This window comes from Pseudophryne corroboree, chromosome 2, assembly GCF_028390025.1.
Source record: "Pseudophryne corroboree isolate aPseCor3 chromosome 2, aPseCor3.hap2, whole genome shotgun sequence".
Classification (NCBI taxonomy): domain Eukaryota; kingdom Metazoa; phylum Chordata; class Amphibia; order Anura; family Myobatrachidae; genus Pseudophryne; species Pseudophryne corroboree.
The window spans coordinates 535256914-535270845 of NC_086445.1; positions in this window are offsets into that span (position 1 = coordinate 535256914).

A 13932-nucleotide genomic window follows, 5' to 3' on the forward strand; every position below is an offset into this window, starting at 1 on the left:
AACTTGATGGCTACGTCAAGTATGTGCTTGTACATTTTTAGGCATCGAAATCAATACTGTTGCGGGGCGCATGTTGTCTGTCACGAGACAAGCTGGAGAAACTTTGCGATGCACTTATGCTGTGCTCTGGTGGGTCTAAGGTTACACTTCAGCAGGCCCAATCTCTTTTGGATCTGTTAAACTTTGCCTGCTGTGTCATCCCCAAGGGTAGGGTGTTTTCTCGCAAGCTTCAGTGGGCCACGGCCGGGGTTTTCAGGTCCTATCATTTTGTCTGCCTTTCTTCTGAGATTAAGAGAGACCTGTCAGTTTGGGTTTCATTCCTTGCAGATTTTAATGGATTTGGTTGGCCCCGTACGTCGACAACTATGAGCTGCAGCTTTTCACTGATGCTGCAGGAACCTTGGGTTTCAGATGTTACCTGAACAGTTCCTGGTGTGTTGCTCCTTTGCCTGCGGGTTGGCGGCGGAGGGGTCTGATGAAAGACCTCTTGTTGCTCGAGTTATTTCCTATAAAGGTGTCATTGGAAGTGTGGGGTAAACGGCTCAGCAATCGCAGCATCCTGTTCCAATGCGACAACTTGGGCGTTGTATATGCCATTAATAATCAGCAAGCTTGGGCATTGCTTGTGCTTCGAGTGCTGGCGCAAGTGGTGCTGACTTGCATGCGACACAATGTGTTGGTTCGGGCTCTGCGCGTGCTGGTGTCGATAATGTGATTGCAGATGCCTTGTCCAGGGGTCAATGGGAAAGATTCCAGATGCTGGCTCCGGATGCTGATGCGGTTGGTCTGCCCTGCATCTCTTATGTTTGGCAGGTTATTGAGCTGGACTGAAAGGGTTAGCCAAGAGTTCTCTTGCTCTTGCCATTTTCCAGGCATACAAGCAGGCCTAGACTAAGTGGGAAACATTTTCCGCTGACCAAGGGCCTCGAGGTGAGACTGGGAGTTAGTTGTTACAGTCTTTTGTTTGGAAGCTCTTTGTGGACAGACGGTCTGGAGCAGCGGCCTCTCTGTACCTTGCGGGGATTTCCTTTTTCTCCAAACTGAGAGGTATTCCAGACTATACTAAGAGTTTCCTATTAACTAAGGCAATGAGGGGCTGGGCGTGCTGGCACCTGTGCCTCCTAATAAAAGGCATCCCATTGATTTCTCCATTCTCTCCTCTGTCTTGGGGGTGGCTGCAGATGTGCTGGTTTTGAAACACTTCTATTTCATTGCACTTTTTCCAAGACTTTTCAAACGCGTGGATGTGACCATGTTGCATGCTGGTGTTGTCATGGGTGGTTGATCCTAGGTATGCTGACTGCGCCGGTCCAAGATGGACCAATTGGGTCAGGGTCGTTGGGTCATAATGGTGCCCTCAGGGGATGAGTGGGTGTGTCTGGTGGCTCTGGAAATCTTTATGTGGGAGTACGGCCATCTTTGGAGGGTTCGTGCCTTCTTCATGCGGATGGTCTGCCACTGACTAAATAGCAGTTTGGCTGGATGCTCCGGCATTGTATGTCTGGTCCTTCCTCCTGGGGATTCAGCACTCACTTGTTTAGGATTGGGGCCGCCACTTCTGATACTTTTGCGTGCCGCTCAGTGGCAATTAATTAAATTAAGGCTTTGGGCCGATGGCAGTCGGCCAGTTATAAGCGTTATGTTCAGCCACTGCCTCAGTAGTTTCTAAGAGTTGTTTAATTGTTGTTATGTTTTGTTACATTAAGGGTCATTCCGAGTTGTTCGCTCGTTGCCGATTTTCGCTATATTGCGATTAGTCGCTTACTGCGCATGCGCAAGGTTCGCAGAGCGCATGCGCTTAGTTATTTAACACAAAAGTTAGGTATTTTACTCACGGCATAACGAGGATTTTTCATCGTTCTGGTAATCAGAGTGTGATTGACAGGAAGTGGGTGTTTCTGGGCGGAAACTGGCCGTTTTATTAGAGATGAGCGCCGGAAATTTTTCGGGTTTTGTGTTTTGGTTTTGGGTTCGGTTCCGCGGCCGTGTTTTGGGTTCGACCGCGTTTTGGCAAAACCTCACCGAATTTTTTTTGTCGGATTCGGGTGTGTTTTGGATTCGGGTGTTTTTTTCGAAAAACCCTAAAAAACAGCTTAAATCATAGAATTTGGGGGTAATTTTGATCCCAAAGTATTATTAACCTCAAAAAACATAATTTACACTCATTTTCAGCCTATTCTGAACACATCACACCTCACAATATTATTTTTAGTCCTAAAATTTGCACCGAGGTCGCTGTGTGAGTAAGATAAGCGACCCTAGTGGCCGACACAAACACCGGGCCCATCTAGGAGTGGCACTGCAGTGTCACGCAGGATGTCCCTTCCAAAAAACCCTCCCCAAACAGCACATGACGCAAAGAAAAAAAGAGGCGCAATGAGGTAGCTGTGTGAGTAAGATTAGCTACCCTAGTGGCCGACACAAACACCGGGCCCATCTAGGAGTGGCACTGCAGTGTCACGCAGGATGTCCCTTCCAAAAAACCCTCCCCAAACAGCACATGACGCAAAGAAAAAAAGAGGCGCAATGAGGTAGCTGACTGTGTGAGAAAGATAAGCGACCCTAGTGGCCGACACAAACACCGGGCCCATCTAGGAGTGGCACTGCAGTGTCACGCAGGATGTCCCTTCCAAAAAACCCTCCCCAAACAGCACATGACGCAAAGAAAAAAAGAGGCGCAATGAGGTAGCTGACTGTGTGAGAAAGATAAGCGACCCTAGTGGCCGACACAAACACCGGGCCCATCTAGGAGTGGCACTGCAGTGTCACGCAGGATGTCCCTTCCAAAAAACCCTCCCCAAACAGCACATGACGCAAAGAAAAAAAGAGGCGCAATGAGGTAGCTGACTGTGTGAGAAAGATAAGCGACCCTAGTGGCCGACACAAACACCGGGCCCATCTAGGAGTGGCACTGCAGTGTCACGCAGGATGTCCCTTCCAAAAAACCCTCCCCAAACAGCACATGACGCAAAGAAAAAAAGAGGCGCAATGAGGTAGCTGTGTGAGAAAGATAAGCGACCCTAGTGGCCGACACAAACACCGGGCCCATCTAGGAGTGGCACTGCAGTGTCACGCAGGATGTCCCTTCCAAAAAACCCTCCCCAAACAGCACATGACGCAAAGAAAAAAAGAGGCGCAATGAGGTAGCTGTGTGAGTAAGATTAGCGACCCTAGTGGCCGACACAAACACCGGGCCCATCTAGGAGTGGCACTGCAGTGTCACGCAGGATGGCCCTTCCAAAAAACCCTCCCCAAACAGCACATGACGCAAAGAAAAAAAGAGGCGCAATGAGGTAGCTGACTGTGTGAGTAAGATTAGCGACCCTAGTGGCCGACACAAACACCGGGCACATCTAGGAGTGGCACTGCAGTGTCACGCAGGATGTCCCTTCCAAAAAACCCTCCCCAAACAGCACATGACGCAAAGAAAAAAAGAGGCGCAATGAGGTAGCTGTGTGAGTAAGATTAGCGACCCTAGTGGCCGACACAAACACCGGGCCCATCTAGGAGTGGCACTGCAGTGTCACGCAGGATGTCCCTTCCAAAAAACCCTCCCCAATCAGCACATGATGCAAAGAAAAAGAAAAGAAAAAAGAGGTGCAAGATGGAATTATCCTTGGGCCCTCCCACCCACCCTTATGTTGTATAAACAAAACAGGACATGCACACTTTAACCAACCCATCATTTCAGTGACAGGGTCTGCCACACGACTGTGACTGATATGACGGGTTGGTTTGGACCCCCCCCAAAAAAGAAGCAATTAATCTCTCCTTGCACAAACTGGCTCTACAGAGGCAAGATGTCCACCTCATCTTCACCCTCCGATATATCACCGTGTACATCCCCCTCCTCACAGATTATCAATTCGTCCCCACTGGAATCCACCATCTCAGCTCCCTGTGTACTTTGTGGAGGCAATTGCTGCTGGTCAATGTCTCCGCGGAGGAATTGATTATAATTCATTTTAATGAACATCATCTTCTCCACATTTTCTGGATGTAACCTCGTACGCCGATTGCTGACAAGTTGAGCGGCGGCACTAAACACTCTTTCGGAGTACACACTTGTGGGAGGGCAACTTAGGTAGAATAAAGCCAGTTTGTGCAAGGGCCTCCAAATTGCCTCTTTTTCCTGCCAGTATAAGTACGGACTGTGTGACGTGCCTACTTGGATGCGGTCACTCATATAATCCTCCACCATTCTATCAATGTTGAGAGAATCATATGCAGTGACAGTAGACGACATGTCCGTAATCGTTGTCAGGTCCTTCAGTCCGGACCAGATGTCAGCATCAGCAGTCGCTCCAGACTGCCCTGCATCACCGCCAGCGGGTGGGCTCGGAATTCTGAGCCTTTTCCTCGCACCCCCAGTTGCGGGAGAATGTGAAGGAGGAGATGTTGACAGGTCGCGTTCCGCTTGACTTGACAATTTTGTCACCAGCAGGTCTTTCAACCCCAGCAGACCTGTGTCTGCCGGAAAGAGAGATCCAAGGTAGGCTTTAAATCTAGGATCGAGCACGGTGGCCAAAATGTAGTGCTCTGATTTCAACAGATTGACCACCCGTGAATCCTTGTTAAGCGAATTAAGGGCTGCATCCACAAGTCCCACATGCCTAGCGGAATCGCTCCGTGTTAGCTCCTTCTTCAATGCCTCCAGCTTCTTCTGTGAAAGCCTGATGAGGGGAATGACCTGACTCAGGCTGGCAGTGTCTGAACTGACTTCACGTGTGGCAAGTTCAAAGGGCATCAGAACCTTGCACAACGTTGAAATCATTCTCCACTGCACTTGAGACAGGTGCATTCCATCTCCTATATCGTGCTCAATTGTATAGGCTTGAATGGCCTTTTGCTGCTCCTCCAACCTCTGAAGCATATAGAGGGTTGAATTCCACCTCGTTACCACTTCTTGCTTCAGATGATGGCAGGGCAGGTTCAGTAGTTTTTGGTGGTGCTCCAGTCTTCTGTACGTGGTGCCTGTACGCCGAAAGTGTCCCGCAATTTTTCTGGCCACCGACAGCATCTCTTGCACGCCCCTGTCGTTTTTTTAAAAATTCTGCACCACCAAATTCAAGGTATGTGCAAAACATGGGACGTGCTGGAATTTGCCCATATTTAATGCACACACAATATTGCTGGCGTTGTCCGATGCCACAAATCCACAGGAGAGTCCAATTGGGGTAAGCCATTCCGCGATGATCTTCCTCAGTTGCCGTAAGAGGTTTTCAGCTGTGTGCGTATTCTGGAAAGCGGTGATACAAAGCGTAGCCTGCCTAGGAAAGAGTTGGCGTTTGCGAGATGCTGCTACTGGTGCCGTCGCTGCTGTTCTTGCGATGGGAGTCAATACATCTACCCAGTGGGCTGTCACAGTCATATAGTCCTGACCCTGCCCTGCTCCACTTGTCCACATGTCCGTGGTTAAGTGGACATTGGGTACAACTGCATTTTTTAGGACACTGGTGAGTCTTTTTCTGACGTCCGTGTACATTCTCGGTATCGCCTGCCTAGAGAAGTGGAACCTAGATGGTATTTGGTAACGGGGGCACACTGCCTCAATAAATTGTCTAGTTCCCTGTGAACTAACGGCGGATACCGGACGCACGTCTAACACCAACATAGTTGTCAAGGACTCAGTTATCCGCTTTGCAGTAGGATGACTGCTGTGATATTTCATCTTCCTCGCAAAGGACTGTTGAACAGTCAATTGCTTACTGGAAGTAGTACAAGTGGGCTTACGACTTCCCCTCTGGGATGACCATCGACTCCCAGCGGCAACAACAGCAGCGCCAGCAGCAGTAGGCGTTACACGCAAGGATGCATCAGAGGAATCCCAGGCAGGAGAGGACTCGTCAGACTTGCCAGTGACATGGCCTGCAGGACTATTGGCATTCCTGGGGAAGGAGGAAATTGACACTGAGGGAGTTGGTGGGGTGGTTTGCGTGAGCTTGGTTACAAGAGGAAGGGATTTGCTGGTCAGTGGACTGCTTCCGCTGTCACCCAAAGTTTTTGAACTTGTCACTGACTTATTATGAATGCGCTGCAGGTGACGTATAAGGGAGGATGTTCCGAGGTGGTTAACGTCCTTACCCCTACTTATTACAGCTTGACAAAGGGAACACACGGCTTGACACCTGTTGTCCGCATTTCTGGTGAAATACCTCCACACCGAAGAGCTGATTTTTTTGGTATTTTCACCTGGCATGTCAACGGCCATATTCCTCCCACGGACAACAGGTGTCTCCCCGGGTGCCTGACTTAAACAAACCACCTCACCATCAGAATCCTCCTGGTCAATTTCCTCCCCAGCGCCAGCAACACCCATATCCTCCTCATCCTGGTGTACTTCAACACTGACATCGTCAATCTGACTATCAGGAACTGGACTGCGGGTGCTCCTTCCAGCACTTGCAGGGGGCATGCAAATAGTGGAAGGCGCATGCTCTTCACGTCCAGTGTTGGGAAGGTCAGGCATCGCAAACGACACAATTGGACTCTCCTTGTGGATTTGGGATTTCAAAGAACGCACAGTTCTTTGCGGTGCTTTTGCCAGCTTGAGTCTTTTCAGTTTTCTAGCGAGAGGCTGAGTGCTTCCATCCTCATGTGAAGCTGAACCACTAGCCATGAACATAGGCCAGGGCCTCAGCCGTTCCTTGCCACTCCGTGTGGTAAATGGCATATTGGCAAGTTTACGCTTCTCCTCCGACAATTTTATTTTAGGTTTTGGAGTCCTTTTTTTTCTGATATTTGGTGTTTTGGATTTGACATGCTCTGTACTATGACATTGGGCATCGGCCTTGGCAGACGACGTTGCTGGCATTTCATCGTCTCGGCCATGACTAGTGGCTGCAGCTTCAGCACGAGGTGGAAGTGGATCTTGATCTTTCCCTAATTTTGGAACCTCAACTTTTTTGTTCTCCATATTTTATAGGCAGAACTAAAAGGCACCTCAGGTAAACAATGGAGATGGATGGATTGGATACTAGTATACAATTATGGACGGACTGCCACGGTTAGGTGGTATAAAAAAACCACGGTTAGGTGGTATATATTATAATAATAATAATACAATTATGGATGGACGGACTGCCTGCCGACTGCCGACACAGAGGTAGCCACAGCCGTGAACTACCGCACTGTACACTGGTTGATAAAGAGATAGTAGTATACTCGTAACAACTAGTATGACACTATGACGACGGTATAAAGAATGAAAAAAAAAACACGGTTAGGTGGTATATATTATAATAATAATACAATTATGGATGGACGGACTGCCTGCCGACTGCCGACACAGAGGTAGCCACAGCCGTGAACTACCGCACTGTACACTGGTTGATAAAGAGATAGTAGTATACTCGTAACAACTAGTATGACACTATGACGACGGTATAAAGAATGAAAAAAAAACCACGGTTAGGTGGTATATATTATAATAATAATAATACAATTATGGATGGACGGACTGCCTGCCGACTGCCGACACAGAGGTAGCCACAGCCGTGAACTACCGCACTGTACACTGGTTGATAAAGAGATAGTAGTATACTCGTAACAACTAGTATGACACTATGACGACGGTATAAAGAATGAAAAAAAAACCACGGTTAGGTGGTATATATTATAATAATAATACAATTATGGATGGACGGACTGCCTGCCGACTGCCGACACAGAGGTAGCCACAGCCGTGAACTACCGCACTGTACACTGGTTGATAAAGAGATAGTAGTATACTCGTAACAACTAGTATGACACTATGACGACGGTATAAAGAATGAAAAAAAAACCACGGTTAGGTGGTATATATTATAATAATAATACAATTATGGATGGATGGACTGCCTGCCGACTGCCGACACAGAGGTAGCCACAGCCGTGAACTACCGCACTGTACACTGGTTGATAAAGAGATAGTAGTATACTCGTAACAACTAGTATGACACTATGACGACGGTATAAAGAATGAAAAAAAAACCACGGTTAGGTGGTATATATTATAATAATAATACAATTATGGATGGACGGACTGCCTGCCGACTGCCGACACAGAGGTAGCCACAGCCGTGAACTACCGCACTGTACACTGGTTGATAAAGAGATAGTAGTATACTCGTAACAACTAGTATGACACTATGACGACGGTATAAAGAAAGAAAAAAAAATACCACGGTTAGGTGGTATATATTGTAATACAATTATGGATGGACGGACTGCCTGCCGAGTTCCGACTGCCGACACAGAGGTAGCCACAGCCGTGAACTACCGCACTGTACTGTGTCTGCTGCTAATATAGACTGGTTGATAAAGAGATAGTATACAATGCATACAACAATATACTACTATACTGGTGGTCAGGCACTGGTCACCACTAGTCACACTGGCAGTGGCACTCCTGCAGCAAAAGTGTGCACTGTTTAATTTTAAATTAATATAATATTATGTACTCCTGGGGGCTCCTGCTATAACAACCTGCAGTGCTCCCCAGTCTCCCCCACAATTATTATAAGCTTTGCCTTTTATACATTGATGTGCAGCACACTGGGCTGAGCTGAGTGCACACAGACTGAGTCACACTGTGTGACTGGCTGCTGCTGTGTATCGTTTTTTTTCAGGCAGAGAACGGATATAGCAGAGAACGGATATATTATATTAAAATAAATAAAAGTTAACTAACAACAACTGCACTGGTCACTGTGGTAAACTCTGTCTGACTCTGCACAATCTCTCTCTCTCTTCTAATCTAATTTCTAATGGAGAGGACGCCAGCCACGTCCTCTCCCTATCAATCTCAATGCACGTGTGAAAATGGCGGCGACGCGCGGCTCCTTATATAGAATCCGAGTCTCGCGAGAATCCGACAGCGTCATGATGACGTTCGGGCGCGCTCGGGTTAACCGAGCAAGGCGGGAGGATCCGAGTCTGCTCGGACCCGTGAAAAAAACATGAAGTTCGTGCGGGTTCGGTTTCAGAGAAACCGAACCCGCTCATCTCTACGTTTTATGGGAGTGTGCGGGAAAACGCTGACGTTTCTGGGAAAAACGCGGGAGTGGCTGGAGAAACGGGGGAGTGTCTGGGCGAACGCTGGGTGTGTTTGTGACGTCAAACCAGGAACGAAACTGACTGAACTGATCGCAGTGTAGGAGTAAGTCTCGAGCTACTCAGAAACTGCTAAGAAATTTCTATTCGCAATTCTGCTAATCTTTCGTTCGCAATTCTGTTATGCTAAGATACACTCCCAGAGGGCGGCGGCTTAGCATGTGCAATGCTGCTAAAAGCAGCTAGCGAGCGAACAACTCGGAATGAGGGCCATTGTTCTCGTCTGTGTGTCTGTTGTTTTGTAGTATTGTCTGTCTTCCTCTGTCCTACCTACTCGGGGACTAGCTACTCATCACTGTTGGCAGTGGGAGTCTGGAGTTATTTGACAATTTTTTATGTAGACTGATGGACTAAATTTGCCACTATATTTTAATTCGGCTAATTGGATTCCAATTAAAAGTCCCTCAGCAGGTCTTTAAGTTTCACCTCCAGACGAGTTTACCTGTGTTTTTCCCTCCCCCCACATAATTTTCTTTTGGCTCCTCCTCCTTTGTCTGATTGTTGCTTCGATTGGCCTGAAGCTTGTCTTTTAGGAAAATTTCCATTGTTTCAATATTTTCTTCTTTTTTTTTGGCAGATCCTCAATTAATATTATTGCATGCCTTTCCTATGACTTCATTCTTTTCTATAAGTTCCCCAAAATTTAAAATTTGGTTTTGCTTTCCCCTCTTTTTTTAGGTGGGTGAACTAATACTTTGAAGGTTTGGGAGGTCGGTCACTCCTTTGTCTTTTGGGCAGCTGAGTTGATGGCTTCAGAGGGGGCTCCGTCTTTGATTGTATCCACGGGTGTCCATTGGATTGGTGTGTGGGGAATGTTGTGGCTCGAGCAGCTGCAGCTTTTTGGTTTACCTAAGATTTTGGTAATTCATCTCGGTGGTAACGATTTAGGGAAGGTGTCCTCATTGCAACAGCACTTTGACATAATACATAACTTACTGTGCATTTTGGGGCATGTCAGGCCTGTACAGTGGTTTTGGTCTGAGATCGTGCCACAATTGTTTTGGTGTGGAGTGATAGATTGCAGGGCTTTGGATGAGGCTAGAAGAAGCTTAATTTAGCAGTGTCTAAGGTGGTGCTGGCCAATGGTGGGTTTGTTGTGAGGCATTCTAGAATTGTTTTTAGGTTTTTTTTACCTGTTCAAGAGGAATGGAGTGCATTTGGCTAGGGAAGGCTTGAGTATATACCTTGAGGATCTATTTTCAGTGGTTGCTGGTTTTGGTTAGGGGTATGGTGGTGGTGCGTGTTTTCTGTTGTCAGAACCTCGCTTGTTGGTGGGAAAGAACGCATTATCTTATCTTATTACCTGTTTTGGTTAAGTTTGCTACTTGGTTTGGGTGTGCTCACCTTCGATGACTGTTATGACATCTGTTGCACCACCCTAACGGGAGCAACCTCGCCACCCGTACTGGTGGGTAGTCAAGGTGAAGGTTGAGTGGATACCTTGTTTGTTGTTTTTAGCGTTTTTAGTGTTTCTCTTTTTACTGGATTTGTACAGACCATTGGTGTGGTCTGGGTAGGACTGTTGTTACTGCCGTTCTTTCTGGCCACCATACTCTCAATTCTCCTTATTCTGCATTACTGGATATATTTAGGTCATACTAATAAATAAATAGCTGTCAAGTTTTTCTGCCAAACTCATGTCTCTGAAAGCGGTATGTATCAACATACATCGCCGCTATCGCAGTGATGTTGATCGCATATGTACTAACATATGCGATCAATATTGCAATGTGGTGACGGAGGCCCCCCGCGATACCTGTGAGGTGGTGTGTGGGGGATCTCCGTCACCTCCCTGGCCTCTTCACCTGCTCCCCTGTCGGGAAGCGGGCAGCAGGCTGTCCCCGGCGACTCCTCCTCCCCCCCCTGCAGCCGGAAGGACCTCCAGCTGCGTTGCTAGGGGGAGGTGGAGACTACCGTCCGGGTCTAGGCTTCCTGGAGGAAGGTATGTCGGGGGGGGAGGGGGCCCGGCGCCTGCGGCAGAGGCAGCAGGTTGTGGCTGCCGGTGAAAATAAGCCCATAGGCTTCCATAGGGTATCGCCGTCCAGAGATGGCGATACCCTCATGGGCGAAAACGTGGCGGTTGGGTGATAGTACATTCGAAAATGCAATAAACCACCCGAAAAGGGGGGTTTTATCACATTTTTCCTTCAGTACATCCCGCCCTCAGTCTTTATTTTAATAGTCTTAAGTTTACTTTTTCATGTTTCGGGGTGCATTTAACGGTACGAACCTCAGCCGTTAAGGGGTTTAAAGCTCTTCTAATTCCCGGACCTTGTACCCTTACCACTCACATAAACCTGCATCTGTTTTGCCTAATAAAAGTTTACATTTTGGACGTGAATTGCAGGCAATAGTGAGTTTGAATTTCAGAACCGAGAACCCAGATCTTAACTGTACCCAAGAATATGACATGTCAGCAAGCACATATTGCAGTGTGCCTGTAAAACTCTACAGTATTTTTCTATGTTTAAGAAAACTGGGAAACTTGACCCTTGGTGCCCTATTATAAGTATATTACATGATTACATTATTTCTATAACACTGTGTGTACAAATTAATAAATATAGTATAAGAATTGGCTTAGTGAGTGCTCCATTCCATGTAGGGCGCCAGAGATCTGGAGAGAAAAGTTCTAGTTTGGATAATGACACTTTGAATAAGGCTTTCACAACAATATTCAATAATATAAAGGCAAGAAAAAAATAATCATCCAAATTTGTGTACAGGAAAACAGTATCACAGGTAACAAATGAATTCTAATAGTAGGAAACACTATGAAAGAACTAAACAATAAATATATAAAATATTGCTGTGTGCATCATAATGGAAAAACAGAATCAAGTACTGTAAATTGTAAATGCACAAAATAAATACATAAATAAAAAATACACATCTAACACACATTAATCACAATGTAGCTTTTATTTATTCATTTTTCATCTTGTACATTTAAAATTAAATTTAAATCCGGAATCACTGACTGGTAAATGTATATTGTAAACATTTCAGATCCCTGATGAAGCACGATGTATGGGGGAAACATGTTGGAACCTTCAGCTTCTAAACTGCAGGGGATCCAGACCTTGCACAAGGCAACACGAGGAAGGAGGAAACCACTTGCCCAAGCTGCATTTCGCTGTCTATACACATATGACCGCAGCAACGCAGCACAGCAAATTTGAAGCAGATGCACTAAGAGTATTCCCCCTACCTGCCAAATTCCGGAGAAAAATTGCATAACAGGTATGTTTACTCTGCACACCTCATTATTTACAAGTTAAACAGCATTTGCAGCTGCCGATGTTTGGAAGGTCCAAATTCAGATCGACAGCCAAGCTCTTGGCCACACCATCTGCTGATTTCTTTGGGGCACAAAACTTTATGGTGTTACTAAGCCATGGACGGAGATAAAGTGGACAGAGATAAAGTACCAGCCAAAACAGCTCCACATGTCACAGTCTGTGTTTGAAAAAATGACAGTTAGGAGTTGGTTGGCTGGTACTGTACACTTTATCTCCGTCCAAGGTTTAGTAAATAGATCCCATAGACCTGGTCAAGTGCTTTTCAAGGAATCACAGATGTCGGTACATTTACTATGTATAAACTACTGCAAAGCAATTGATAGTTTTTAAAACTTTTGAAACTTTTTTTCATTACATAAGTTGGCTGACAGTCTTCTTGAATGTTTGTATACCCATATCAACTACCGTTTTATGCATGCGTGCAATTTTATATATGTTCAAATATATACTATGATGTCATAGATTTTACATTGTTTACTTTTTTCTGCTGCGTACATCTATTTGACGGCATATAATGAATAAATGTTTATTGAAGTACATTGATATCATCAGTAGTGATGAGCGGGTTCGGTTTCTCGGAAACCGAACCCCTCCGAACTTCACGCTTTTTACACGGGTCCGAGGCAGACTCAGATCTTCCCGCCTTGCTCGGCTAACCCGAGCGCGCCCGAACGTCATCATCCCGCTGTCGGATTCTCGCGAGGCTCGTATTCTATCGCGAGACTCGGATTCTATATAAGGAGCCGCGCGTCGCCGCCATTTTCACACGTGCATTGAGATTGATAGGGAGAGGACGTGGCTGGCGTCCTCTCCGTTTAGATAGAGAGTGAGACACTTGATTTACTGGAGCATTAGGAGTACTCAGAGAGTGCAGAGTTTTGCTGATAGTTATACTAGTGACCACCAGTTTTATTTATTATTTAATATAATCCGTTCTCTGCCTGAAAAAAAACGATACACAGTCACATACCATATCTGTGCTCAGCCTCAGTGTGCTGCATGATAATATCATCTATGTATATCTGACTGTGCTGAGTAGTGCTCACTGCTCACACAGCTTAATTGTGGGGGAGACTGGGGAGCAGTTATAGCAGGAGTACATATTTAACAGTGCACACTTTTGCTGCCAGAGTGCCAGTGTGACTGACCAGCAGTGACCACCAGTATATTGTCTGCCTGAAAAAGTTAAACACTCGTGTGGTGTTTTTTTTTTTTATTCTATAAACGCATTCTGCTGACAGTGTCCAGCAGGTCCGTCATTCATTATATTTCTATCTTCTTCATACTAGTAGTTTAGGAGTCTGCAGTGCTGACAGTGTCCAGCAGGTCCGTCATTATATAATATATACCTGTCCTGCAGTAGTGATATATATATATTTTTTATATCATTATCATCCAGTCTATACTAGCAGACGCAGTACGGTAGTCCACGGCTGTAGCTACCTCTGTGTCGGCACTGGCAGTCGCTCGTCCATAATTGTATACCTACCTGTGGTGGGTTTTTTTTTTCTATCTTCTTCATATTAGTAGTTTAGGA